The 6,000-nt window shown below is 41.6% G+C and overlaps 1 protein-coding gene across 2 annotated transcripts in view; it reads left to right on the top strand.

Annotated features, from left to right (window-relative positions):
- Positions 1 to 288: 288 nt before the first annotated feature.
- The window catches only part of GLCE (glucuronic acid epimerase), a 30,751-nt gene continuing 25,039 nt past the window's right edge, over positions 289 to 6,000 (top strand). The window contains exons 1-2 of one of the 2 annotated variants that reach the window (XM_075207551.1): positions 289 to 496; positions 5,392 to 5,431. The gene's annotated coding sequence lies outside the window, so the exon portion shown is untranslated. The remainder of the gene's footprint in view (positions 497 to 5,391; positions 5,432 to 6,000) is intronic. The other variant, XM_075207550.1, reaches the window with a different exon arrangement.

Genomic DNA, 6,000 nt, shown 5'->3' with positions numbered 1-6,000 from the left:
CACCAAGGTATAAACCACCGCAGTCAGTAAGGAGCCTTCCAGCCTTCCAGCCTTCCAGCCTAGCACCGGCTACCGCTCCTTTTCATTTGCCTGCCAGTTTATCAAGCTCCGACCAATAATAATAAGGGGCAGAGATGACGTTTGATAGTAAAGTTCACGCCCAATTTTGCGTTTCAAAACTCACTCTGGATACAGATCTAGCTCCTTTAGGGGGCGGGACTTGTACACACCTACCCGTGAAGGTGTCATTGTCGCCTCCTGATTCGCTGTTCAAGGAGGTGAGAAACCCACGTGAATGACGAGGCTTCTAGTCTACTGGCTGCTAGTCGGGCTCTCTTTTGAAGCTGATTGGCTATGGTTCTCGTTGTGGCAGGCAGACAGCTCGCTGATTGGGTGCCTGTTTTCTCCCGGGCGGAGTGCGGCTGGATCTGGGAGCCGTGGGCCCGATAGACAGAGGCGAATCCGGCGCAGAGAGCAGACCAGCCCCGGAACGGAGGTTTGTTCGGAGTAGCGGTCACTGGGGTAGATTGTGGTGGAGTGTTATGGTGCTATCTCCCTGCAGCTGCTGGAGCCGGGACGCGGCGGCTGTATGTGGCGGTGTTATGGCAGTGTGCGCTGGCTGTGTATGCGGTGTCGGTGTTATGGCAGTGTGTTATGGCTGTGTATGCGGTGTTGGTGTTATGGCAGTGTGCGCTGTGTCGGTGTTATGGCAGTGTGCGCTGTGTCGGTGTTATGGCAGTGTGTGCGCTGTGTCGGTGTTATGGCAGTGTGTGCGCGGTGTCTGTGTTATGGCAGTGTGTGCGCGGTGTCTGTGTTATGGCAGTGTGCGCTGGCTGTGTCCGCGGTGTCGGTGTTATGGCAGTGTGCGCTGGCTGTGTGCGCGGTGTCGGTGTTATGGCAATGTGCGCTGGCTGTGTATGCGGTGTCGGTGTTATGGCAGTGTGCAGCGGCTTAGTGTGCGGTGTCGGTGTGAGAGACGCGTTACACGGGGTTGTGCAGTGTTCCCGGTATGTAGTGTGCACTGCGGTGCAGCGACTGCTAGAGGACGGGTCGCCTGGCTGATCCGTGTACTTATAGCTGACCCAGGGCTGTGATCCTGGCTGTGGCGCACAACAGCGGGGGGTGCTGGGGGACCTTGGAGGTTGTGGGGGGTTGTTGGCCCTGAGCACTGCAGTAACAATTGTCCTCCATATCCCTGGAGGTAACCTGTTGCTTGTACTTGGCAGTGATGTTGGCTGTGCATAATATCCATAAGTATGTATATTTAGGCTGTCATTTTACTTCTTATACTTCACAATAGCTTGTTATGGATCAGGGGTGCTTCACCTGGGATCCATAAATTCAGGGGATGTCATTGAATGTAGATGGGGGAAATTATATCTTTCACTAACTTCTAACTAAAAATAGAATTTCCTTCATTTGTGAATGTAGGTAATAAACCACTTTGGTATTGGCAGTGCATACAATATAAATCAGATGTTTTCTTATCATATATGTAACATGTATGGATACGAGGTCTACGAGAAGAGGTCCAAAGGCTTCACCAGACTGCCAAAGGGTCCAAAACTATTCTAGATAGAGTGGACCACTTATACACTTATGTGCTTGGGACAGGTTTCTATTATTATATATTCTTATAGCACTGATTATATTATAAGCACATCCTTTCCCAAGACTGATAAGAATGTCCTGTTATCCAATCTACATTTTTACAGGCATATATTTAGCTTGTTATATATGCACTGTCTGATCATAGACTTTGGAGAATTACTCTATGCAGGTGAATCTCTTTATCATAGAACTCAACCTCACTTGTTATCTTGCTTGTTATCACATATGGAATCTGATAGCAAAACCAGTTAGGGCTTTGACTTGTTGTGACAAGAGATGGTGAGATTTAACCTCAGAAAGTGAAGAGAAGCTGTCTTGGTGACTGGATTAGGTTAAGTGCTTGTATGTTTGAGAAAATGAAAGCTGAAACTGTACAATTGTTGCATAAAGCTGGGGTGATCACTCTCCCTCTGCGTGTTGTACTACAATAGATTTTTCAGTTGGACTAGATAATTATGCAGTGCTTGACTGTTGGAAGTGAGAGACTTGACATGTTGGCTTGTATTAGTTCAAAGGGAATACATCTGTATAGAGAACAGTAAGCTAGTGTGCAACTAGTAACAGGTTCAGTAGCTTCCAGCCCTTTAACTTGTGCTGATCATTGACCTCATACAGTAAACGGCCCTCTCAGCAGCAGAGGGGGCCTGCTATGGGTTAAAGGTATGTAAAGCACAATCCAGACACAAGTCCGTGTTTATTTGCCAGAGTCTGGTTTCCGTAATCTGCCCTTCATAAGGATAATACCATCAATCCGTAAAGAAAGCTCAGTCATTTGGATAATAATCTTGTCATTTTTTTATGTAACAGTGGAATGCTGATGGCTACAAGAGATGAGAACTATATATGCAGTTTATAAATCGTGTTAAATTTAAGTAATTGCTGCAGAATCTCCATTCCTATGCCATTTGCTTTTAGAGCAAAATGCAGTGGCTGTAGTTACTATTTTGTATAGGCCTTCACAAGAAATCTAGGGAGGAAAATGTAAACATATTTAATATTAATGCAAGATGAAATACACTTAAATATTGCAAATATTTCATTAGTAAAAAAAGAAAATGTAGTTTTGGTTATATTATGTTTTCCCTTCTCTGTAGTATATGTATGAGAGCTCGTTTCAGGTAACTCACCATCCAGAGATGTCTGAAAACCAGAAAGAAAAATAAGACTATAACTGCTCTTTAGTTACACATACGTGATCCCTCCCACAGTTAATGTGAGGTGCACTTCTATAGAAGATAATGTGTGTACTTTTTAAACATAAGTTAGTATATTTCAGGTATGGTGCTCCTAATTATGATAAAACTCTTTATCCAGAAACCTTAAATCCCAAACATTTTGAATTTCAGGATAAAACTTATTCCATCTCAGGGCAGTGGTGTTTACCTGCTCTATCTGCATGCAGTGTAAATACCAGGACCTGTCACAGCTCTGTTAAGCCCTATAGCTTGACGTGTTGTGACATAGAACTTTGGAGAAAGTACATGAGAGCAAAACAATGCCTCAGAACTAAGCATATTAAATACACTTAAACGTTCAGTAATATAGCATTTGAAAATATTGTATTATAATCTGTATTTCCCACGGACATGTTATTTTCTGTTTTTTTTGGGTAATATCCTTCTACTCAGACATTTTTGTCTAAATGATGGGTTTGTCATGATAGGATCAAACAATACCTTTGGCTTCGTCCTACAACTTGACCATTAAGTGATCCTAATCCAGTACAAATTGACATGCCGGCTACAGTTTTAGTTCTACACTAATCTAGTGGTGCTAGAATTCACCTGTACTTCTGAAATAAATTGATTGGGCTCACAATACTGGTTCTACTGATGCCCCTCTTTCCCCGTGCCAAACAGTAAACCGTGCTTTCTGAGTTAATGTAGAGCAACTCCAGCAACTGATCAACACCTCCGGGATACCCTGTGTCTTCTGGGCTAGAACAGGGGAGGGTTTTGTTGGTACCCCCTGCCGTTATATCTGGATAACAGATCTGTACAGTGGACATAAATATTGCACACAAAGTTGTGTAATCACTTGGAAAAGGGCGATACCATAGTCTGCTTCCCAGTTTAACCCTTGACTATACTTTTGGCAAATATGGGACTCCGAGCTACCTAGCTTTCCAGTTTGAGGTAGCCAACCACTACGGCACACAGTCCAGGTACCTGGAGTATTAGAGTTTGCCTCTTATAGCTCTTAGAATAAGAGGGGCTCATTGTAGGACTGGGTAATAGTGCTTCCCCGGGGGCTGTAGGTCTATTGTGAAACATGCAATTTTTACTGAAACATAAAAAATAAATATATACATAAAAACAGTAATGCCACAAGGCAACATGTAAGAACACATGGGAAAATGCCATCGGCATTCCTACCAATGGGAGGGGTCCCAAACTTTTTTGAGATTGCCTAGTACCCCACTCTAATCATAAATTTCCTGTCTGCAGAGATGCATTTGCAAGTAACAGACCATTAGCTTATTCTGCAATATAATGCTGTCTGCTCATAACCAGCCATTTGCTAAATACTTAACCATAGGGTTAAATACTTCATATACGTTGTTTTTCATTTATGATCCTCCACTTTTTGCTACCATTCCCACATGTCCGCTGCTCTTGGGCTTTACAAACATCTACAGTGTAGCTTTTAACATCAGTTAATTTACTACATTATGAAATAACTTAAAATAATTATCTTTTGCAGCATAGCGGCCTTGCTTCCCCTCTGGGCCATACACAGAAAATCTTAGGCTAGGTACACACTGGAGAATTTTCTGACCAATCTTATCTTCAAGGATTGTACCTACGACTAAAGATCCGACCAGTAATGCATACACATTACACACGATTTACCTTCAGCTCTCTGCTATTCATCTGGTCCTATAGTCGTTTAACGAATGATAGCACATTATGCATTCATTCCTTCATGTCACACTGATTAATCACCTTGCTATAGCGATCCACATGCATAACGAATTTCGTTAGCTTCTGTGACTCTAAAACAAAATATTCAGTATTACAAGGAACAAATAAATTATTCCATCGATAGCCCTCTCTACATTTAGTCTCCAGGACATGTTCATTAAAGGCATCAGCTGAAAAGACCAAGGGGTAAATGTATCATACACCGGTTTCTTCAACTCGCGGGAGTTCGGCGAGATGACAGCTAAAATTTAAAGCGGCACTTTACAAGGCAGCGCCGCTTTAAATTTTAGCTGTGATCTCGCCGAACTCCCGCGAGTTGAAGAAACCGGGGTATGATACATTTACCCCCATGACCTGTGTGTGTATTAAGAAATTTAGACTGTAAACTCCAATGGGGCAGGGACTGATGTGAGTGAGTTCTCTGTACGGAGCTGCGGAATTAGTGGCGCTATATAATTAAATGTTGGTGATGACTCTAAACTCTGTGGAGATCGTGATCACAAGTGCAATACACACTACATGATTGGCATGAGATTATCAAACAATACGAACAACCAAATTTAAACGGCAGTCGACACTTTGGAACAACTGTCGTTCATTGTACAAGTATATACACTAACGCGATATCGGATCCAGCAGTCGTTTATCGGAGTGATTGGCCCGATAATTGGTTGCATAACCTCCAGTGTGTACCTAGCCTTAGCGTGAAATAGCTCTGCGCATACTCAGAAACAAGCCTTATGCCAGTGAATGTAATTACATGCAAATCATGTCTGAATGCAAATAATTTTCTTTTGAGAGGACACCTGTAGGAAATATATTAAATATCTGTGCTTTTTTTTTTTTTTTTTTTTAGAAAAGCAATTTGCATGTGGACCTGAGTCAGGACCTTCATGGTTAAGTGTTAACTTCCATGTAATGTATTTTTTTTTTTCTGCAGATATTTTTCCTATTCCTTTAACTGGCAGTAATGCTGCCAATTCAATTAGTCGCAGGTCTATAAATTTTATACGAAGCTGGTAATTTCAGACTGGTGTGGCCAGCTTATCAAAGTGTACATAGTTCTGTCTTTGGAGCCAGTGTATATCTATGATATATAGCTAGCTAAATAGCTTGATACATAGAAATTAGATGCAGTTTGGCTTAAACAGAAAATCCACTTTTGGAAATGTTTATGGTGGCTTTAAAAAGTATTCAAACTTTTGGACATTTTCCACATTTTACTTTCTTCCATTATGCCATTAAAATTGTTTTGTTTGGAAATTGGAATTGTAACCACTGATCCAAAATATTATGTAGTGTCTAATAAAGAAGTTCTAACATTTTTGGTTACAAATAAAGAAAAATCAAAATACCTGAGATTAATATTCTCACCTCTTGTTTTAGTACTTGATAGAACCACCTTTAGCTGTAATTATCGGTCTGAGTAAGTCTCTACCAGTTTTGTACATCGGGACCCTATAAT

The sequence above is a fragment of the Mixophyes fleayi genome, chromosome 4 (assembly GCF_038048845.1).
Source record: "Mixophyes fleayi isolate aMixFle1 chromosome 4, aMixFle1.hap1, whole genome shotgun sequence".
NCBI classification, from domain to species: domain Eukaryota; kingdom Metazoa; phylum Chordata; class Amphibia; order Anura; family Limnodynastidae; genus Mixophyes; species Mixophyes fleayi.
The sequence above is the reverse complement of the archived record's forward strand: the minus strand, read 5'-3'. Positions and strand labels throughout refer to the sequence as shown.